The sequence below is a fragment of the Salvia miltiorrhiza genome, chromosome 3 (assembly GCF_028751815.1).
Source record: "Salvia miltiorrhiza cultivar Shanhuang (shh) chromosome 3, IMPLAD_Smil_shh, whole genome shotgun sequence".
NCBI lineage: Eukaryota > Viridiplantae > Streptophyta > Magnoliopsida > Lamiales > Lamiaceae > Salvia > Salvia miltiorrhiza.
In genome coordinates this window covers 49,171,944-49,197,576 of record NC_080389.1, presented here as the reverse complement: position 1 = coordinate 49,197,576, position 25,633 = coordinate 49,171,944, and the positions used below count along the sequence as shown (strand labels likewise).

At 32.0% G+C, this 25,633-nt stretch overlaps 1 protein-coding gene across 1 annotated transcript in view; it reads left to right on the top strand.

The window, feature by feature from the left end:
• The window catches only part of LOC131016333 (uncharacterized), a 609,307-nt gene that overhangs the window by 324,316 nt on the left and 259,358 nt on the right, over positions 1–25,633 (top strand). The window lies entirely within an intron of this gene.

Genomic DNA, 25,633 nt, shown 5'->3' with positions numbered 1-25,633 from the left:
TATACCCACGACATGCTTATGACAGCTTTTTATTTGAATAGAGGCAAAATAAATTGTTTTCTACATGATCCTTCTTAGAAGAAGTAATTCTAAGAGGCAGAGCACCCATAGTGAGTGACTCGATCGTCAGCTATCGAGTCACCCACTCATCGTGTCGCCCATTGTGGCGCCTAAGGACTCGAGGTTGACTCGATAAATCGGGTGAAGCTTGATAACATTTAATCCGAGCGCATGCATTCACGCATGTATTAACATTTAATTTATTATTGCTTTCTTCCGATTTTTCCAATTTAATGCCATTAAATGGAGGCTTTTTCACTCTTTTTTTTTTGGATTTCTTCACTTGTTTAACTTTAATTTTATTTCATTTAAATCATTAAATTTTGATTTGTTCTTTTATTTTTTCTTTCACTGTATAGCTTTTTTTTTCAGGTGCTTTTTTTTTCTTTTGATTTTTTGCATTAAATTTATTACTTTTCATTTAATTTTTTAAATATTGGTTGGTAAGTATAATTAAAATCAAGTTTGGGCACGTTTCGGACCTCTAGGGCCGGAATAGTTATTTTAGGATATGTTTTTAAATTTTTAAGATTTATGTAATTTTTTATGTAATTTTTGGGATTTTCAAATCAATGCAATTTAAATTTGAAGTAAATTGTGTTATTTAAATTTATCCAATTAAATTTTAAATGAAAAATACAAAAATCAAAACTAAAAAGATCAAGTCAGCTATCAAGTCACCCCACTGTGGCCTCCTTATTCAATGTGATTCCCCTTCTATCAGGTCAGCTATCAAGTCACCCCTACTGTGGATGCTCTAACAACATTTCTTATTACACCGTTCTCTATTTCTATTTCAAAGGATCCTAAGACTCACCAACGGTGACCCTTCGTGAGGGTCACCCGAATATGACAAAATTAATATTAAAAAAATAAATAAATGTAAAAATCATGTTTATTCTTGACCAAGTAACTATTTCATTTTTATTCTTGACCTAGTAACTATTCCGTCCTGCAGGTCACTATTTCATTTTTATTCTTAGTTGCCATATGTCAACTTTTGAGTGGATTATCGAATTTTCTTTAAATACTCTTTTAGGACAACATTTCGTGGACGGAATTTGTAAATTTAATAACATTTTTTATATAAAAAATATATTAAAATTATATCTACATTTTCTAGAATTTTAACTCTGTAAATAAAATTTAATTTTGCTATGTTCTTACACACAACTAAATCTCTCCCTTACTCACAATTTCACATTTTTTCTAAGTTTTTCCTCATATGTGATTTTAGTTTTGGTAAATTATACTATTATGTATCTGTTCTATTTTTAATTAATAAAGAACTGTATTTCATCGAAAGTTACTATGGGTTAGCATGGTTATGTAATAGATTAGAATTGTATTCATTACGGGTTAGCATAACAAACTAAGAATTATATTAATTCTGGATAGTTATATTTTACATGAAATTTTATTTTGTTTTTTAAATATAATAAATAAATATTAGAGATACTAGATAGTTAAAAATAAAATGAAAAGAAAAAATATGTAGGTTGGGTTGGTGTCACTAATAAGAGTAGAAATTATATTAGGTTGTGGATTATGTATGTGGATGAGAGAGAAATGATAATTTTATTAAGAAGTTGAGTTAGGTTAGATTGAATGAGTGGACTGTGGCTATAATTAAACAATTTTTTAAAATTCAGGCTATATAAAAAATAGAGTCTCATACACAATCACATCAAAACTATGACATTAGCTTTTCTTTATCGAAATTACATATGAAACAATGACTGATTGCCACGAAATTATATCCTAATGTATTATACATTAAATGAGAATTTCCAACGATAGGTAGTCCATCGTCATCGGACCACCGGTGACGTCGGAATCGCGTCCAAAAGTTGGCATCGTTGCACTAATTTTTTGGCGCGTGGTGGTCCAATGACGATCTGCTACCTACCGTTGAAAATATCTTTTCGTGTAGAATATATTAGACTCTAATTTCGTGGCAATGATCATCATTTTAACTGTAATTGTTATAAAACCATAATAAATTTTCAAATTTTGGTTTTTCCCATAATCTTTCATTTTTGTTTCAAAATTCATAATAAATTATTTTTTTTGGAATTTCCCACGATGACAGATTCCAATTAAAAATTTAAATGATGTGCCAATACAATGTAATTACATGTAAATTATGTGACGTGACAATCTAATTGCCCCTTGCGTTTTAACGGTGCTTGATCCCGTTAGAGCTGCGCTTGGGGCGGCCGTTAAAACATGGGGGCGTTTTGCTTCAGTTTTGAAACGTTAAGGTAGTAAACAGCGCCAACCCTGACGTTAAGATGTACGCGATAGGGGTGTCAGCGTTGAGGGGGAAAGTGGTACTTAACCATTAAATATGTCACATCATTCAAGTTCGGCGCCACGTCATTTAAAAAATTCGCCGGAAAGTCAAACTATGGAAAATTCCAAAAAAAGTGATTTATTATGTATTTTGAAACAAGAATAAAATTTTGTGGGAAAAACCAAAATTTAGAAATTTATTATGGTTTTAAACCAAATTTATCCTAATTATAATTATAATTAAATAATTTCTTAAAATTCAAGCTATACAAAAAATAAATTAAAATTAAAGTTATAAACTAATTAAAAGTTCAGACTATAAACTATAATTAATCCATTATTTTTTTAAGAAAAAGAAAACCTATTAATTCTTTATTATGACATGGATATCTATTTTGGTGGGCATGGGCACACGTTATAAAGTAGGCTGTCAATTTTATAAGTCAACCTCTATGAGATAAATCGATTAAATAGTTGAATTTCACATTTATACAATAATTAAATTCAAAAAAATTGAAAAGGAACGATTCGATTACGGATTCATTTTTAGTCGGGCCACTTAGACCATTGCTAGTAACAAAAACACGTGAGACGATCCTCTATCGTATGATTTTGATATCTCTCTTGTGTTGCAAATTAATTAAACCAACTCATTTCGTTGCAAATTTATTTTTATGGGGTTTATGTACTTTCGATTCATGCCAATTGAGCTTAACTTTATTTACATTTGAAATTTTGACCTTAACCTTAAACCTCCATTTTCAAGCTAGTTCATAGAGTCAGAAAGTTTACGAAATTATTTTGGCATGTATAAATTTCGTTAATAACCATATTCTTATAGAAATTCTTATATTTGGGTATAATTTTCGGCCCAAATTAATTTTCATTTTATTCGGGTTAGATTTAAATTCCCAGTAGAATTTTTAATGAAAAGTGACGCAGGATTATCTATATTTAAAATACAAGTGACATGAGATTATCTACATGTAGTCGCACATATACAAAAAAAATTACACTTAGAATCACGCATCATTTATATTTTGATTGGAGAACATTGCTTTGGGAAAATCCTGAATAATTTTTTAATTCATGGATTTTTCAGGTCAAATTTATAGTTCATGAGATTTATGAATTTTACAGCAATAATCCTAAAAATTAATGATAATATAATAATCCCAAATCAATATTTAGTAACTAAGAATTAAAATTTAAAAAATCCTTATTATGAAATAAGTATTTACATTAACAATGAATTATTATTAAATTACGATTTTATTAGAAAAAAGAAAAAGAAAAACCTAAGAACCCTGAATTATTAACTAAAAGTTGAAACTATTTTTTTTAATGATAATTATATATCTTAATTAAATATAATTAGTCTTAATTTCTAATTGTAAAATTAAATTAGAAACATAGAAAATTAATTTTCTATTATACAAATACGAAAAGGTGAAAAAAAATTATCATACAATTTTTTTTTTCCATCCCATTTGTCTATGGAGGAAACATAGAAAATTAATTTTCTATTATCATGAATTAAAGTGAAATTGAGTGAGAAGAAGGCTAAGGAAGCTTTGCTCTAGTGGCAAAGTTGAGACACCAAAAGACTCTCCTTTATGAGAGGTCTTGGGTTCAATCCCGCTTGCGTGCGGCCCCACCAAACACTATAAACATTTGTTCATTTAAACAGAATATTGGAGGTAGCTATGACCATAATTGTTGAAAATTCCAGAAATCCCAATTCAAACCAACAGCTTAATTAATACGTACACAAAACATAATTTGGTGATTGATGATGCAACCCAACAGTCTCTAATACTTGATGTTTGGAGGGCCATCCAAATATCACATGTCATCTTATAAATCAATTATTACCACAAAAATCCATCCATGAAACAGTGACCAAATACATAAAAACAGTTGTTTTTCGATAACAATAATGTTGTATTATTGCAGTAATGGGGAACTTACTTATTGTGCCCTCCAATTCCAAATTACACAATAACAGAATTTATTTGGGGTCGACACAAATTCAAAAGGTCAACTACTCCCTCATCCACGAAAATGGTAGTTTTTTCCTTTATTCAACGGTCCCTTATATTTAAACTTCAATTACACTTAATATTTACAAAAAATTCAATCATTTAACACATCAATTTTGATACGATGAATCATTTCCTCAGCTATTTTATATGTACATTTCTCGATAATTTATTAAAACTTGTACCTTCAAAATTACGTTACAACTTTTATGTACGTGGAAAGTAGTATATACATAGATTCAATTTGGAGACTGGCATGATTTGAATTGGGGATCGGTTAATTTTTGGATGATTTCTGTGACCCACATCCATTATTAGACATCTTTGTTCCATCATTATTAGGCACCCCATAGGCCATGCGGGGTGAGCTAGGTGAATATATTGCTTTGGTATTACATCGGTTTGTTTACTATATATGTGATGTGTGATAAATATATACTCCTATAATAAACTAATATCTCATTTCTTTTAAAAATAAAACCCTTTTTCAAATAAAGGTTCGATATTTATTATGGGTGATTATATATAAATTATATAATACAAAAGATAAGTATATACATTAATTTATTATATCGGCTAAACTATTATATTTTCACTATTCTATTACTTTCTCCATCCTTATAAAAAGTATCAATTTGTAAATGACACGAGTTTTAATAAAGTAATTGAATGTGTCGTGAGTGGAGTAAGGTTCCACCTTATTGTAAGCGAAAAATTTACTAAAAATAGATTTGATACATTTTATGAGAACGGACGAAAATGACAAATTGGATATATTGGATACATTTTATGAGAACGGACGAAAATGACAAATTGGATATATTTTATGAGGACAGAAGGAGTATAATTTATATATTTTGCATATATTTTAATTTAATAAATAAATAAATATAATAACGAAACCTTGTTCAAACAAACGAGCCCAATATAAACACCATGTCGTGTTGCAACAGTTCCGTCCTTAGGAGAGAAAATTGGAATATCGTTGGATTTGTATTTTAGTTTAATGATGAATATGACACGTGGACACGATAAATGGTGTTTTTACGAATATTTTAGTTTGAACTTTGAAGATTGTCATGTAATCATCCATTGTTAGAACTTTAGAATCCTCTCCTCCACATATTAAAATTTGTACTCCCTCCGTCCAAAAGATTGTGTGTTTATTACTATTTTCGTCCGTCCATAAAGATTGCGTGTTTTTCTTTTTAGAATCCTCTTTAATACTTTAAACTTCATTCATACTCAATATTTACAAAATACTCACCCTTTACTTTCACACTTCGGTGGGCCCAATACTACCCTTTAACACTAAAATCCAACTTTTATATTAAAACTCGTGCCATCCACTCCACCACACACTCTTTATGGACAGATGGAGTACTATATTATGGATAGAATTAATTTTCAATTGACATCTCCAGTCAGCGGCAGATCAAAAAATTTTAAATTAGGAATTCAAAAAAATAATCTTATAAACATAAATGTAAAGATACTTAATCTAATATTAAAAATAGTACATTTCAAAATATTATTCAAATAAGAAAGAAAAAAAGTATATAATTATCTAATTCATCTTCCGACGATTTTTCATTTCTTCAAAGCGTTTCACAACCTCATCATGGAAAACTTATAGAAACATATCTTTCTCAATTAAAGTGACCAAGCAATCATTTAAAACTTGATTCCCCATGTTATTTCGCAACTTATCCTTGACATAAGTCAATTCAGAAAATACTCTCCACACTTATAGTAGCAACCAAAAGAATCAACACCAACTTAATTGGCAAAAACACTAAAGGATAAGTCACATGTCTCTTTGTTTCAACAAGCTTCATCAAAAGAGAATTAATATCATCTAAATTTTGAAACTCATAATCTCTTATTATATCTTCCATGAATATATCAAGTTGACATTCAAGAGTTGACAAATCAATGCTTGAAAATTTAGAGGAATAAAAAATTGTAAGTTTGCAATACCTTTTCTTTATCGTAAGAAGAGAAGCCATATTTAGGATTTACGAAAGTCATGCATATGAGCAACTCCATATTAACCTCATCAAATCGGTTGTCAAATTCTTAAATTAGTAATTCAATTACTTCTATAAACACATCAACCCGAAAATGATGAAGATATGAAACTTTTTGAACAAACTGCTTTGATCTTCCTTGAGGGATATAACAAGTCTCCAAATCTGGAACAACAATCTCATTATTATTGCAAAATGAGATTATCTTATTCAAGTGAGCCTCTCATCCATTATTTATTTTCTGCAATACCACTTTAGTCAAAGTGACAAGTCTCATGGCACTAACAATGTATTGATCACTTCTTTGTAAAACAAGACACAAATCATTAGTGTACCCAAATATAGTATAGTCATTAGGTGTACCAAAACGACAAAATTAAATGACTCTAGCGAGTACGAAATGCCTTAAGCTTTTACCTTATCATCCGAATTAGAGTCATTATTCCCAATCATCAACAAGAACCTTAACAATTCTAGAAAACATGTTCATGACATTCAAAAGACTTTTATAATGAGAACTCCAACAAGTTTCCCCAAGCCTTTTCAACTAAGTTTTTGATTTAATCCTGATCTTATTTCAAGTTCACCCATTTCCAAAGCTTGAGAAACATTTTGCGCTTGAAATTTTCGAATCATTTCTCTTCTCTTACAATAAACACCAATCACATTCAACAATTAATATTGCGAACGTATCAAAAAGTCAAGCACACTCATTGTTCTTTTTGGCAATGGCTACAAGAGTTAGTTGAAGTTAATGAGCAAAGCAATGGACATAGTAAGCACTTGGAGTATCTTCCCTAATCAAAGTTTTGAGGCTATTTATCTCACCCTTCATGTTACTAGCCCCATCATATCCTTGCCCTCGAATGTTACATGAAGTCAATGAATACTCAACAAGTAAGGGCATACTTGCACTTCTAAGAAATAAAGTTGTGGTATCACCAACATGAACAAGTGCAAGAAATCGTTCCACTATCTTTCCCATTTTTCCTTCTACATAACGCAAACAAAGAGTTGGTTGTTCCTTTTGGGACACATCACTAGACTCATTGGCTAATATAGCAAAGTAGCCATCATCTAGCTCCTCCACGATTCGCTTAGTTGTTTCTTTAGCACAATAATTGATAATATATTTTTAAATAATTGGAGATATCAATTGACAATTTCCTGGAGCATTTTCAAAAGTGACCTTTAAAATAACTTTATTATGCGTCTTTAACCATTTCAAAAGTTCAAGAAAATTTCCTATTAAGGGATTATTCATTTCTCTATGCCCATGTCCCAATAGAAAACACAAACAAGAAATTGAAGCTTTCAATCGAACTTCATACTCTCTTTGAATCGCATCAGTGACATTATCAAAAGAAATAAGAATTGATTTTTTTTCCCATCTCTTAAGTTTACATATTTCTCATAAGCAACGTTATGAGCACTTTTAACACCACCAACATATTTCAGAAATCTTTTCAGTTTATTCTATGACTTAAATCCTTCATTAACAAATGCATCTCCCCCCACATTAATCTCAACTTCATTCTTGAACAAATAGTAAATAAAACAAAATGCAACATCTTTCTCAATACTATATTCAAACCAATCCCATTTTTTAAACCAAGAAGCACTGAATCGGCTCAAACCTCCAAGGTCTTTTCGAGGGAAATCATGAGTTTTTGATTGGCAAGGTTTTTTAAGAATATATACTCTCTTAACCGCATCTTGTTTATTTGAAATCCATTATGCTTATTCTTTTTTCTGGGTCATGCGAAAGAAGTTCAACATCATAAATCAATTCTTTATATCTTTTGTCTAACTATTTCATTTCATTTATATCTAGCTAAGTTTATTTAGTTTGACTTGGGCAAGACGATTTGAACATGAATGTTTAACACTAGTGAGGTCGAATTAGGGATAAAACTACATAGATATGTTCTTGATACATTAAGTTTCATTCAAAACGGTTGGACAACTTAATTGATTAATTGATCGCCATTGCTTAAGTTGTTTTGACCGCAAGTAAATTTGGGCATATGGCATAGACACATAACTTGTCTCCAAAAGTACAATTGGTATTGGAGTGCGGTTTTATGGTTTCGACCATACGAATAACTGAATTTAAATCTTTATAAATCCTAATACTTTCTGGGTTGAACCTTGAGCGAAAGGCCAACATGTGGGTTTCGGGCAAATTGTTAAATTAATTAATTGATCATTTTTTGATTTGTACACTGAAAGGAAAGATTGAGTTGAGAGTTATAACATGTGTGACAAGTGACAATAGGGATGTTATTTCTTTTGGCCTATAACCAATTGATAGATGCATGTAGTAAATAAAATTGCACCAATAATCTAGTAACTATTTGAAGGAATATTAAATTTAATTAATACTCGATTTGCCCGAGGATCGTCTCTTGGATTATCTTAATTCACCATACATCGATTAAACCTAGCATGCTCCTATTAATTTAAGTGCGGCGCCTTGGAGTTAGAATCACGTACTTGTGAATTGAACGCAGAGGCTGTTGACGATTGAATCAAAAGACTCTAGTTCTTACTCAATTCGTCACTGAACATGTCAGCCAACTTCAACGCTCAGTTTAACCCCTCACACGACCTCTAATCGTATTTTTTGCAGAAATACGACTTCTTCGTCTTCGAAAGAGATTTCCGTGGCCTCCTGTTTCACCTCAATCGGAGTTCTGTAGAGAAAGTTATGGCTATTTTTCGGAGATTGCCAGAACTTGGTTTCCTGCAAAAATCTGACTGCAGCTCAGATCTTCTGAACTGTATCCCACTCAGTTCCCTATGTTGGATGGACAACGAACTATGAGAACTCCCAGAGAATTCGACCCCTATAGTTGGCGCCTCCTTATTGGTCTGCTCTCTAAAACCCTATTTTTTTGTGTGTCTTATTCTGAGAGCAGATATCTGTATTTAAAGACAAAACACAGACCTATGGCCTTAATAACTGTAGTAGGCGACTCCTACTGGGCTCAGGAGACTTTGGGCCAGTCTAGGGATCAGATACAAGGAATAAAGATGACCCTCAAATGAATTAATTCTTATGATCAGCCCAAATCACAATTAATTCATAAATATTAATTCATTCCATTAGAGAATCAATATTGACTTATCCCTTTATTACCGATGATGAGTCGAGCTTGCATTTAGACTTATTAGACCTCCGTATTTAAAATATCTAACATCCATTAATTAACCAAAGCTCTGACAGCTTATATTAATTAATCTCTTTGTAATCCTTAAGTAGTACCATTCAACCCTTATTATTGCGTCTGAACTTAATCAACCTGCAGGGTTTAACGCAATAAACCTTTTGAGCTCCTTAAGGGGATGTCATTATCTTATACCGGATACGGGTACTAATACAGATAACGAAATATCATATGTTAACCGCTATCACCCAAGATATAGAGTACTCAAGTTAATATATAACTCTCACCCATAGTAAATCAAAGTGATACACGAATCAACATATATATTTGAAACCTTATTAGTATTAAGATCTTATTAAGTCACAGAGATCTTGATCCTTCACATATGTCAGATAGAAGAATACATCTCACTGTGATCCTATCAATACGTTACGACGTACCAGTATAGACAAGTAGTCAAGACAAACTCTTTCCATCTATACTGCAGCCTAAACCAACGACTCGTCCTAGAGTCATCTCGGTTGTGATCAGTTTATATCTCTTAAGGTTATTCCAATTATATGGTCTTCTGTGATCTACAACACACCATATAATCTACTTATATAGAGACAAAGGACATACATATGCAATTATGAACAGTTCAGATAGGAGATTAGATAGTGAACTCATGAATCATTGTATACAAACATAAAAGTTCTTGCTTTCAGTATACAAATCCAACACTATTCAGGTTTAATGGTTCGAGTCTAGATAAGGTTATTCGTTTCTTTTGACCAAGTTACTTTTTTGTTTCAGTTTAGTTTAGTCTAGATAAGGACATACATATGCCAATCATGAATTCACACAATTATATACAACAACCTTGTATCACATCATTTCAATGTTCAATATATATATATATATATATATATATATATATATATATATATATATATATATATATAGGGAAGAGTTCAAATAAAAACCTTTGTTAACATACGAACTTAGAACCAATCTTGACCCTTGATTTATTGAGATTAACGGATAAGATTAAATAATTAACTATAAGACTAATATTTTCGCAGCAATTTAAAAAGGGTTAAATTTGTAATTGTATTTTACTTTAAACGGTTGGCTCCTAATATTAAGGGAATCAAATATAATTAATTAATCTTACTATGATCTAATCGTAATTGGCCGTAGATTTCACCCATGTATTATGCAATTACAAGCTTATTTTTTATTATTCTTCATTGATTGCATCATCATAACTTGCAATTTTTTAATTTCTTCACCTTCTATTTTCATTTTCTTTGGTGATTTTTGACGTAATTATTATTATGTCATAATAGCACCTTTTTTTTATATATAAAAATGAATCGCATTTTATCCTTTTATAAATGCACTTTTATAAATTTTAATTTGCACTATAGTTAATTTTATTATCCTAATTTGCAATTTTTTATTTCTTTGTCTTTTATTTTCTTTTTTGGTTTTTGATGTAAGTAGCACCCATTCTATGTTATACAAAAAAAAAAAATAACAAAAATTAAACCACATTTTATTTATTCGTAAATGCACTTTTATAAATTTTAGCTTGCACCAAACTATTTTTCGTACATGCACGTTTATATTTGAAAGACAATTGAATTGCATTTTATCTTTTTGTATATGCACTATACATTTTAATTTGCACTTAATTATTTTTTTTCCGTGTACATGCACTCTTATCATTAAAAAAATGGAACCACATTTTATATTTTTCGTACATGAACTTCTATAGATTTTAATCCGCATGAAACTACTTTTTTCCCAAGTATATGCACTCCTATCTTTGAAAAAATTGAACTGCATTTTATCTTTTAATACATGCACTCTTATATATTTTAATTTGCACTAATCTTTTAATTCCCCTCCCCCCGGCGAACTTTGAATTGCATTTTATCTTTTAATATATGCACTTTGAAAAAGTCTTGTATTGTTGTAAATCCAAAAAAAATAAATTATCAAGAGTATACCAACACGAAGAACTATTCACTTGCACACACGAGGAAATCGAACATCAAATCAGATAAATCTTTTCCAATTTTTTATTTTTCGAAGTAGACTTTGTTCATTTCATTTTTTCCTGGTGAAGAAAGCCATGTATGTTTTGAAGAAGGGAAGTGAAACAGTCGGTAATGGAGTGGATGTAATTTAATGTTGAAGACACATTCTCTTTTAAATGCGCCTAGATTCACGCCACTATCATTAATTTGATCATTTTTTACCCTTTACATTTAATTAATGATTTGTTTAATATTTAATCACGTATTTACACAATTCATCATAGCCATTAATAGTAATTGATTAAGGGTGTAGATTAGTTCTACATTCTTATCTTAAGGGTGGTTTTTATTTTAACCTAACCCTATATATATATATATATATATGGGTGTGGTTCTAGAGAGAACTACATTATTTGTGAGAACGGGAGAACTATCAAATCTAATGCATTCACTGTAAAAATTAATGCATTCGCCGTTAAAATTAATGCACTAAAAAAATTAAAAAAAAAATGCTCCCTTCAGGATTTAAACTCAGGTTCTATATTCATCCAACAAGATGATGCATCCACCATAGATCTTGATGATCGAATGGCTGAAAATGGTTCTCCGTTCTTTTTTTATTTATGGTTCTCCGTTTATTTTTGATGGACAAAAATAAAATAAAATAATATTATTTTCAATAAGACATAATGGAGTCATTTTCATCAACAGAAGTATAGTGGAAATGTAGTCTCCATAACAGGAGGCTGCGTTGACTTAGACTCAATAATTTTGGTTCTTTTCTTATGACGCATTACGCATAGAAATGATATTGAGAATGACAATACACGTTTCCAATTTCAATTTCTCATAATAATGTGCCAAAAACTTAAAAAAGGAGTTATCATAGTTAATTTAATTTTGTAATATCAAGATGTGTTCGAGAGTTGAGAGCAAAGTTGACTTATGTATTGTCGACTCGAGCTTCATGTTTATTTATTTTTCTAGACTTTGCATGCTTATTCAAGCTTAGACGATTAGTCTAAAATTAGATATTATGTATATAAATAGATTTAGATATTCTATTCTACGAAAATATTTATATTTAACATAATTCATTAATTTTCGTATGAAAAATAAAGTTAAATACCGACATATGAATAAGCATTAGACGATTAGTCCAAAATTAGATATTATGTATATAGATAGATTTAGATATTCTTTTCTAAGAAAATATTTATATTTAATATAATTCATTAGTTTTCGTATGAAAAATAAAGTTAAATACCGACATATGTATTTATTATATACTTATTAAAATATGAAAATTTAAGCTGTACCAACTTATAATAAATTTAAATTTTCAAAACAACTCAGTAAATGAGTTTACTCATAAATTAACCATCCGAATACCAATTCAGGTTTAACTCATTTATGTCAACGAAATTTCACTCACAGTTGGACTCATTTGCAATGTCACACTTATATATGTATAATTAAATCAAGTGGATATCTTTGTCTCGAATTTTAGTGATGTTTCTGACACTTGGAAAGTCACTATCTTTGATTTACTCTGTTGAGTATAATTAACTTTCCATTTGATTTGATAAATTAATAAATTATAGATTCTCAATGGCAAGTCTGATTTTCTCAACCCAACCACGGTAATAATCATTATACTATTTCTCAACTTGGCGGTGGGTTGCTTTTATTTTATTTTATTTTATTTTATTTTATTTTATTTTATTTTATTTTATTTTCTATGAGATGGATAAATTGTATCCTCCCTCCTTTGATGGGCCAAGTACTTTCCAATTAAATTATTAGCTAAAACTCAAAAGAATTATGGACTTTGAATTATCCATTTCTTTATAATAAAATAAAGAGATTATAGTAAAAAATATACAAACTTTGAAAAAAAAAATATTACAATTTTTATCTAAACTTTCAATTAAGCCAAAAAATTATAAATTTTTATTTTTGTTATAATTTTCACCTAAGTTTGATTTCCAACGAAATTACAGCTTAGTTGACAGTCGAAATTAAGTCAAATATATTAATTTTTGTATTTTTAGACCTCCGAGCTTCTAAATACTCATCATCATCAGAAGTTAAACCAATATTAGGTGAACTTTCGACTACCAACTAAGCACTAATTTCCCCGAAAGTCAAATTCAGGTGAAAATTACAATAAAAATATAAATTTACGTATTTTTTGACTTAATTGAAAATTCAGGTGAAAATTATAATTTTTTTTTTAAGTTCGTGTATTTTTTTGCTACGACACCTAAAATAAACTATGCATAATCCAGTTAAGGCATACTAAACAATTTCTAACAATCCATCTTAATTAGTTATCGATTAATGTTCAGATAATTCAGCACCACCCCTATATACATTTATCAGCCCATCAGTGCGAAATTCTAATTGTGAAACCCCCCTTCTTCGCAATGATGAAATTTGAGCTCAAATCATATATTTTCAACGAGGGCGTTGAAACGTATCATTGTGCTCCGTTGGATGAGAGAATGCAACCCTTCATCTTCGCTTAATTTGGTGAAATTAGACAATGCTCTGAAACCCAAGAGCCCTTTGTGTGCTTCAATTTGAACGGTGGAATAGCCGACGACGATGACGTTAAAACGAGAAAAACCTAAACACTCTAAATAAAGGTTGAGTTTGTCACTTTTCGTCTGATTAACTAATTCGTAATTAAAGATTGTGTGGAATTTTAAAAAATTCTATCATTATATATATATATATATATATATATATATATATAGGGGAGGGCTATTCAGAAAACTCCTCTTAGACTATAAACTATAAACTAATTAAAATGTATGAATTATATGTAGAACACCCATGAATCCGCTGTGTAAATGTATGAATTACGAAAATTAAATTTTTTGCTACCTATGGGATTCGAACTCAGGACCATGAATTATTCCAACAAGGTGATGAATTAACCGTAGATCTTGATGATCCAAGGGCTGAAAATGGTTCATATTTTATAGTCTAACTTTGATTTTTATTTTAGCCTTCCCCTATATATATATATATATATATATATATATATATATATATATATATATGGGAGGGCTACAGTAAAAACACTTCTTAAAATATAAATATAAACATTTTTTAATGTACGAATTTTATCCAACAGGGTTACGAATTCATCCAACATGGTTACGAATTGTGAAAAATAAATTTTTGCTACCTTTTGGATTCGAACCCAAGACCACGAATTCATCCAAAAGGGTTACGAATCAACCGTAGATCTTGATGATCAAAGGGCTGAAAATCATTTATATTTTATACACTTAAGAGTGTTTTTATTCTAGCCCTCCCCTATATATATATATATATATATATATATATATATATAGGAAGAAGTTCTAATAAAAACCTCTGTTAAAATGAGAACTAGGAACCTAATCTTGACCTTTTAAATATTAGATCTAATGGTTAGGATTTAGTCAACAAAAGAAACTGTGCATCTATTATATTTTACTGTGCAATTAAAAAATATGCAATTTATGCAATTGAAACCAACAATGCAAAATACTCAAGCAAATCGAAATTGTGCATCTATGCAATTGAAACTGTGCATCTATGCAATCGAAATTGTGCATATATATAGGTTAGGGTTAACATAGAAACCTCCCTTAAGATGAAAACTAGGAACCAATTTAAAGTCATTGATTTAAATAAAATAGAGGGCTGAGATTAAACTACAGATGATCAATTTCGATTGCATAGATGCACAGTTTCAATTGCATAGATGCACAATTTCGATATGCTTGAGTATTTTGCATTGTTGGTTTCAATTGCATAAATTGCATATTTTTTAAGTGCACAGTAAAATATAATAGATGCACAATTTCTTTTGTTGACTAAATCCTAACCATTAGATCTAATATTTAAAAGGTCAAGATTAGGTTCCTAGTTCTCATTTTAATAGAGGTTTTTATTAGAACCTCTTCACATATATATATATATATATATATATAGGAATTGGTTCAATTGAGAAGCTCAAATGTGTTGAGAAGTTGAGAAGCAATGTAATAGATGAACATGTTAGTACATTTTGATGAACATGGTAATTAGACACTATATAAATAAATTCTTTGAACATACCAAATACAACTGACGAACATACGAATCTATTTAATTTGTTAAAAAATACGTCACCGCCAATGATCGAACCCCAGATCAAACTCGTGTTCATAAAAACTAATTGGCATGTTCATCTATTAAATTGCTTCTCAACTTCTCAACACATTTGAGCTTCTCAATATAACCTAACCCTATATATATATATATATATATATATATATATATAGGGTTGGTATCAAGTGAGAATTTAGGATTTTGTGACACCTAAGAACAATCATGGACCCTTGATTCCTGCTAATCCAATGGTTGACATTAATAGATGAATTTTATAATTTATATTACCCTCAATTTTGTAAGTTGTCGTTTTGTTTGAATAAGGGTATATAGGGTATTACATGTTTGAATAACCACCGATAGGGATTAAAGATTTGATCAAATCCCTTATTTAACGGGTTGACAAATTGGAAAGAAGTAAATGAGGGTTGAATAGTGTATTTTCACAGCCATTTACACCTTTCACCTTTCACCTTCCAACTTTTCGTCCACCATTACCGAGGAAGCAAGAATCCTTCAGCCGAGTAAACAAGCATCAAGTATCCATCCGTCGAGGAAGCAAGAATTCGTCCGCCGTCACATAGGCCATCGAACAATCGACTCTGTCTCTTCTTTGTTTGTTTTTTTGTTAAAGATTGGCTTTCACAGAGATTGGTATTGAGTGCGCTCGTCCGTTGCGTTGCTTGGTCAGAGATTGGTCCATTGAATGAGTTTTTGGTTGAACAAGGCTTAATTTTTTGAGTGGTCTTATTTTTTACGGTTCGACAACTCTTATTTCTGTTTAAGTTCCAGAAATTCATTTGAATAATGAGTGTATAAATTTAGATTACTTTATTACTTAATTAATTGTGTAGATGAGGAATGTGTCGGGATTCACCGGGAAGAGAGAGTCAGGCCATTGTTCATGTATCTATTTTGGTTGTTCATGTTTGTGTTTGAATATGACAATCTTTGTTGATTTTGGTAATTATACATGCTATTGTTCACGATATATGTTTGTTGCTCATGAAAGTGAGATTGTTCATGTATCTTGTTCGTTCATGTGAATATTTTAAGTATATACTGAAAATATCATTGTTCATGTTTGTTGTTCGTGTGAATATTTTGAGTATTACTAATTATAACTTTGTTCATTTCTTTTGTTCGTGTGAATAATTTAAGTATTATTAAATATAACTTTGGTCATGTCTTTGTTACGATAAGAACATGACAAGTGCTTAAAGGTAGTTGGTATACTCATGTATATTGTTTGTGTGCATATTTTAAGCATTACTACATATAAATTTGTTCATGCATTTGATTGGATATGTACATGCAAACTGTTCAAGAGAGGTGACATTGTTCATGTTTCTGCTGTCAAAATATCTTTTGGACCATCAAGAATTTGCAAAGGCAGACACAGTATCAAGAGCCCAAGTACAACATGTAAATATGAAATGGACAGACAACAAAAACACAATAGACATGGGTTTATACCTCATGCGCCATTTGGAGACTTTTATGTGTGATGGATCAACAAGTTGGAAGTGTGGAATGTTGTCGTCATCTCCACGTCATATGAGTCGTATGCGAGTTAGATATTGTGGCACAATTTTAAGTTGCGAGTACAATGATATAAGATGAAGGATGCTGAAATGTGCATCTACACATTATCGCGAGTTGTGCAAGAATAGTAACTTCAATGCTAATTATATCTTGCTTGGATGAGACAATTCAGGAATATTAACAAGTTATAGACTTTCAACAAATATTATGTTTTATGCCATATTTCAATAGAGCACAGACTCATGATTACATCTGATAATTGGAATCGAAGTTTATTCATTTTTATTGTTCTACTTTGCTCACATATGCTTATGAAAAAATATGTGCAAGAATTTGGTTATGCACCATTGTTCAGCAATATCAATTACTTGACAAGTAATTTTTTTTAAAAGTTTTATAAATGATGTATCATGTTTGAAATTCTTTATAACAGAATGAATGAAATTCGAAACATGACATAATGTATTGTTGAAAATATGAAAAACATACATGAACAAAAAATATGTTCTTGACTGAAAAATGTCTGTTCATAATTTAATACAACCATGAACAAAGTCAATGAACAAGTCCTACACGTATGACATGAACTTTGAATAAGAAGGAATACTGACCATCATGCATGAACACTAGAAGTGAACAAGTCATTGTTCATGTAGATGTTCATTTGTTGAAATGTATGAATATGACAAGTTATTGTTCATGAATTGAATCACAATAATTCCTTTTTCATATGAACAAGTGGTTAATTTAGCGATGAATTTTTGGTTACTCAAAGAATCGATAAAACGATTTATGTTTTCCATAATATAAATGCGAAAACAAAATTAACGTACTAAGCTTATTCAGTCAATTAAAATATATGTTCAGGACTATATTAAATTAACAAATGAATTATACGCCTGAACATGGAAAAATATTCATGAATATAACGTGTGTTCATAGAGTGCATTTGCAATTAAACGCCTGAACATGTTAGAATCGATGAAGGATGAATAATGCACTAAATAACTCTAGCAAATATGTTCTCCAAATCGTGTGTTAGGGGGATAATAAAGGATATGTTTGACAAAATCAAAATACCAAAAATATGAGATATGATGTTGCATGGAATTAGGAAAGTAACGATTAGTCAATAGTGAGGAAATTCCCTAAAGCCCCTTAGCGTAAATAATTACTTCATATTAGTGGGTTAGATGAGATCCGTTAGATTATACTAATCAAGGGCTAGGATGAGTTCTTAGGTGTCACAAAAAGACGACATTCTCACAGGACCCTCCCTCTATATATATATATATATATATATATAGGGAGCGGTTATTCAATAAACCACCCTTATTTTAAGAATTACGAACCAATAAAAATGCATGAATTTTATGTATAACACGCATGAATAAACTGTATAAAGGTACGAATTGCGAAAAATAATTTTTTGCTACATTTGGGAGTCGAACTCAGGACCATGAATTTATCCAACAAGGTGATGAATCAACCGTAGATCTTGATGATCTAAGGGCTGAAAATGGTTCCTAATTTATATTTTAAGAAGCGTTCTTATTTTAGCCTTCCCCCTATATATATATATATATATATATATATTTCAACGAAATTTTTAACATCATTTTGGCGCAATTCTGAATGTGTTAAACATTTTTTTAATAGATTTGTGAAGGTTTATGGACCTAGCGGTATAATTTGGAAGGAAATTCCAATAAATTAGCTTTAAGAGTATTTGTGAGGTTTTAATTAATTTTTTTAATAAATACTACTAATAAAATTGTGGGTCGTACTACTTAATTAAAGCATTAAATAGAAACTTCTCAATTCTTATGCCCAAAATTTTTGAAACAATAATAATGAGACATAGAGAATATAACTTTAAAATTTGAATATATTATAATAGTAGAATGATATTGATATTCATGAAGTCAAAAGTCTCATATTTCAATATCAGCAACAACTTTTTATACATGCAAACTTATCACGTTTTATTTTTCAAATTTAGTTTACCTGCTATATGTGATCAAAATATTATTACACATGCTCAATAATGATTTATCTAGAACACAAAAATTATGACCATAAGTTCCACGACATCTAAGAACATTTACACTGAAGAGGCTCTTAAGTGGTCCACATTCCTAGAGAGCCCTTTCTTTGTATTAAGACTTACTCAAATCGGGCTCTCTAATTTATATTTCTATTTTATCATTATTTTTAATGCATTTGTGAATTAAATTAAAGTTTCATTAAAATTAAAATTCAATCTTACATTAATTATAAGAAAAGATACAATAATTTTTAAAAAATTATATTTTTTGAACTATGATTGAATATGACCAAATCGTGCCCAAACTCGATTATTTATAGATGAAATCAAGAAATATAAAGAAAAGAAGAAGAAGAAATTTTAACCCTTGAGTGAAACAAATTTTCCAATTCAACAAAAAAAAAATCAATTGCTCAAAATAATAGTTAGTCGAGAATTTTAGATTTTTTCTATTGGCCCGTAAAACTCAAGCAATACACTCTTTCTCGTCGTGCACCGGATGCTTAAAATCGCGCCTCAACCTGATCTCCCCCCTCCGAGCAGCGGTATGCACATGCGCCCGCTCTGCGAGCTGCGATGTGGCTGCTCTAAGAACTTAGATAAGACTAAACTAGTTGAAACTATCATGTCAATCTAAAATTCAAAAGATCATGTGTCTCGATTCTTAATTTATTTTAAATTAGTCTACAGTACTAATTCCATCGTTAATTGTAAGATTGTGCTGTGAGGCTGTGATAAAGCACACACTTTAGATCTCAATCGAGATAAATTAATTGTTATATTCGTGGCGGCTTATGAGATCCAAGGTGTAATTGTTACATTCTCGAATATAAAACTCAATGCTTAAGAAAAGGGAGCAAAATAGGCTTAATTAACTATATTATATAATATACCACTAAGTGGATTTTCCTTCGTAAGCACATGGAAATAAGATTGCCTTTTTCATATCTGAATAGCAATCTACACTTTCACTTAATCGGATAGAAGAAATAAATTGTTTATTGATGTAAGTGGTAGATTTCATCTGGGGATATAGATACTATGTCAACCTGCTAAATATATAGTAATTAATAATATACCATATTTTGAAGTTTTGTGCCATTAAATCACCTAGTGATGAGGACTAATGATAAAGATATTGTAACTAGCGCAGTTTTTCTGGATATATATAAAACCACCAGGTCCACCACCATTCTTTATTTGTATTTTTATAATGAATTAATTATCAATAAATACACAAAATAAATATAAATTTTAATTTTTAATTAATCAGTGTTCGTTTATTTATTAACACATCGCAAGTGTACGAGGGCAATTGAATATAATAGCAAACAATGTCGTATTCTATGTCCATAGAGACTGAGAAATTATAATAAACTATTATCCTGAACTAAGATCATCTATCCGAATTAATGAAAATTTGAATTGGTTTTAAGTCTAAAAGTAGACAAATAAAATAAATAAACATTGTAAAGACAAAGGGAGTTTCAATAGAAAGAAATACCTTGAGCTTCGATTTAAACAGATTCAGAAAATCAAACAAATTAGATCAATTAATTATTCTCAAACTCAATTTTTCCAAGGACAATTACGAATAAAGTCTAAATCATACTCCTGTAGCAAATAATGTGTAGATTACATTCAAGATTATTGATTATTGTCTCCAGATTGTACTTAAACATGCTCCTCCCAACAAATCGATAAGATTATAAGCCCTCACACTAATCTCAAGTCCTCTCGGCTAATATTGAAAAACATGTTCCATGTTCCCATTCAAGCATCAATAATCATCTCCTGATAACAAATTAATGCAATTAATCATCTAAAATTGGTGATTAATCAATTAAGCAAACAATAAACCCAAGAACATGACAATGAAGAACGGTCTAGATTAATCAATCAAAACAAGTTCAGAATCCATCATACGTTTACTCCCTAACACTAGGACAAAATACTACTAGCAACAGATAGACATGTAAACTAGGAAATTATAAACAATGGAAAATAAAATCATTCAACAATAAAATCCGTGGAAAAAATTGCAGAATCTCGCTATCTCTTGCTTTAACTCCATAGATCTTCTCTTCTCTTCTCATCTGCTCCATAATGCAAAAGTTTGGAAAATAAAGGCTAGGTTCCCTTTCTTGAATTTCAAGGGATCGAGTATTTATAGGCCAGGATGTCAGATATTGAGGAATTCAAGTAAAACTTGAATTTTGGCCTAAAATCCGTCAAACATTTAGCAAACATGCGGCCCCAAGCATCAAAGATGCGTGGACGCGTGCTTAAAATCGGCGACGCACGTGGCAGCATATGCGACCGCGTGCAAATATCAACTTTGTGCAGTGTTTTTGTTTCGGGTCGTTTTTCATTGTCTGTGGTTCGGTTTTCAATCTCTTTGCGCCCACGAATTCGTATCAAGATGAAATTCAACTTTCATTCAGATTGTTTTTCCAAACCCAGCTTCAATATTCTTGATAATTCACTCAAACATCAAGGAAGTAATAAGTTTTCCAATAAACCAATATAAGCTCAAAATAACTATCAAACACATGATTCCATATTAAATTGACATCATATTGACCTGCTGAAATGGAAATTTTATTAAAAAAGAAGAAAGAAAGAGAACGGGACCTAAAAACCCATGTGAGCACAGGCGCAAACAGGGGGCCGGATTACAAAGAATCCGTGTAAAAATAAAACAAAATCAGACAAAAACACCCACAAAAAGGTCAAAAGTCTAAAGTGTCGTCCTCATCCAAAGAAACTTCATCGTCCAACATATCTCCCCAATTTTTCTTAGGGGAAGTAGAATGAACAGCCACTGCCGACATAACTCTAGCTGCATCAGAATGAGAGTGAACTACAAAATTTTGTATAATCGCGCCTCCAGACTGAGCTTGTTGTACTTTATTCAAGAAAGCCATCGGCGGGGTGTCCAGAACGGCGCCCTGCATCACCGCACCAGCTGTACTGCTAGTTGTTGTCTTAAAATCCGAAGACATACCATTCTTGATAATACGCCGGAGCCGATGCTTGATAGAAGACTCGGAAATCTTCCCCTTCTTAGTAGCCCCCTTCGGACGCCCCCGGCCACGAGTGGGGGAAACCTCCATTGTCGCCGTTCCTGTCGACACAACCAAAGCCAGATCAGGACTGGCAGTATCTGTAGTCGTATCCATCGATTGCCGGGGTGGAGAAGTAGCAACACTCCTCCCCAACGGGTCCTCCATATTGTCCCCATTATCCATATCTTCGGCAACCCCCTCTGGAACCAGAGTGTTAGAAGTGGAAGTGTCAACCAATGGGTCTTCCTGCCTCCCGACAGCTTTGGGTGTGGCTGAACGAGGGCGAGACTCCTCTGCCGTATTCTGAGTCTCCGGAACAGGCTGCTGGAGAACAACCGGAGCACCAGAAGTTTGCCCACCAGGTGTTTGAGGAAAAGACTGAGCCAAATTTGAAGCTGGATCCATATTCTCCTCCATCTCATTATCAACAATGACTCCCTCAAGAACCTCAAAAGTATTGCGAGAGAGGACGGACTCATTCTTATTAGAATCTTTTGCGTGCTCATTAGCTGGGTTATCGAACCCAGAATGCCCCCCCGATGTTTGAAAAATTGTCTGGCTGGGAAGCCCAGACTTCGACGCCTGACCCACCATCTGCTGAGGGTTAAGATTCCCATGAGAACCTGTGTTCTTCCAAGTTTGCAGGAAAGGTTTCTTCTTCTTTTGAACAAAGCCATCTCCTTTCCCGTCTTCCTTCCCGAGAGCACCAATGCTCTCTTCCGCCAAAGCTTGCTCTTCCGGCTTTCTTCGGCAATGAGTACTAGAGTGGCCAACAGCGTGACAAATACCACAGAAATACGGAAGATTTTCGTAACTTAACTCAACGTCAAAGCACTCAAAACCGTGACTTACCGGGATAGTGTATGTCAGCTCTTTAGAGACATCTATCTCAATCAAAATCCTAGCAAAATGCCCTACTTCTCCATTAAACGTCGGGCCGTCCATCTTAATAGGAGTTCCTATGGCTCGAGCAATACCAGTGAGAAGCTCGGGGTGCCAAAATTCATGAGGAAGGTAGTAGATGCGAGTCCATACCTGTATGAGCGAAGAATTTTGTTTATACGGATCAAATTTAGGAGATCAGTCCTTAATCGATAGAACTCCATGACGAAGCTTCAAAGAAGGGTGCAACCTTGCTTTAGAATAATCATCCATTGATGATAGAATAAGCGAAAAAAAAACTCGTCCCAGAGGAATAACTCGAAACGGAAGAGACAACTCCCAAATGCTGCTCAACTCTTCGTGAATATCAGCCGCAAAACGCGGGAGATCTCTTTTACGAAGCATCAGCCGTGCGTGAAGAGCGTAGGTATAGCCACACATACGTTCTTGATAAAGAGCTTCTGGCATCTCAACACAGCGTTGTCCGTTACTCATGATGGGGTGAACCAAGTTGAGGTCGTGGATAAAGACCTCAGGAGATTTAGGGATGTGTTTCCCTTGAACCGCAGCCTTGAAATTTTTTGTAGGGATATCATGTGCTTTCAACTTAGGGTTAGAAGGAACCCTAATGCTGGGCGCTTCAGAGTTCTGAATACCCGGGATAAATCGGCTTTGATCCACCGGCGGCAGAAAAGACGCGGCTCCAACACCAGCAGGGTGAGGTTGCTTCGACAGGCTTAAATCGACACGATGGACATCAAAGTTTGAAGAGATTTTGGGAAAATTGTTGTTCGGAGAAGAGCCATGAACCAGAGTACCGTCTTTGAGACCATTGGACAGAGAAAGTCCAGGAGGAGCAGACGACATATCGCCGGGGAAGACCACCGGCGATATGCAACGGCCGTGGAAGAGAAATCACGTTGAAGGCGGAAACCCTAGGAGCGCCGCCATCTTTTCCAATATTTTCCACTGCTCAAAAAATAATTGTTTGAAGAAAATTGGAATACTATGAAAGAATTGGAAAGGTCGGCTCAAATTGACATCATATTGACCTTAAGAACATATAAATATGTTTGTTTATCAATTAATATTCCCATGCGTCACATTAATATTGTTTCAATGTTCTTCTCGCGTTGTCCCATTTATAAAAGTAAATAAATTATAAAAGTAAATAAATTAGTGCTTTTCTATTTTTTGATTAAAGTATTTTTAATTTTCTATGTCATTATTAAACAAGTGAGATATCGTCACTTTATGTCCTAAATAATCATTTCTTAATTTTCATGGAACAAGAAAAGTATTATTTCATTAGTAAAAAATAAAAATTTATGTATTTTTTACTAAGAAAATAATCTCAGTCTTTTTTTTTAGAATTATAAGAGGTATCTAATATATAATCAAATAAACAACTCGCATGCAGGCGAGACCTCTACACCATACAAAGGTGAAAAATAACCGCACGTAGACGGAACCACTATCCACATAAAAGTGGGAAAACTACCTGCACGCAGGCGGGATTGAATCCAAGACAACCGCACGCAGGCGGAACCACTACCCACATAAAAATGAGAAACTATCCGCATGCAGACGAGATTGAACCCAAGATAACCGCATGCAGGTGAAACCACTAGCCACATAAAAGTGGAAAAACTACCAACACGCAAACGGGATTGAATCCAAGACATCTCACAAAGGAGAGTCTTTGGGTGCCTCAACTTTGTCACTAGAGCAATGCTTCATTGGCAAAAAATAATATCGATTAAAAATAGAAATTTGAGTATACATACTTCGTGTATTTATAATTGAGTAACTATTACTCCCTCCGTCCCAATAAAAGTGGCCACTTTTTTTTGAGCACGGAGATTAAGAAGGGGATTGTTATGTTTTAATTGAGTGTGACCCACCAAAATTAGTGAGTAATTTTTAGAAAGTGGCCTACAATTGTTGACCAAATTAGTGAGTAATTTTAACATTTTTAGAAAGTGGCCTACAATTGTTGACCAAATTAGTGAGTAATTGTTGACTTAATTAAAGTAAACTTTTGCCATTTTTAGAAAGTAGCCACTTTTAATGGGACACCCAAAAAGGAAATGTGGCCACTTTTATTGGGACGGAGGGAGTAATTAATTAGGGTGTTTTTCTCGCTGGAAGGGGCTCCATCTTTCTATGGCGGGTCACATTTGTTTGGTTCGCTCTGTTATTCAGAGTTCTGTCACTTATTCTATGATGATTTACCGATGGCCGAAGTCTCTGATTTATAGTCTGGATCGATGTTGTCGTAATTTTATCTGGTCCGGAAGCATTGATATGAAAAC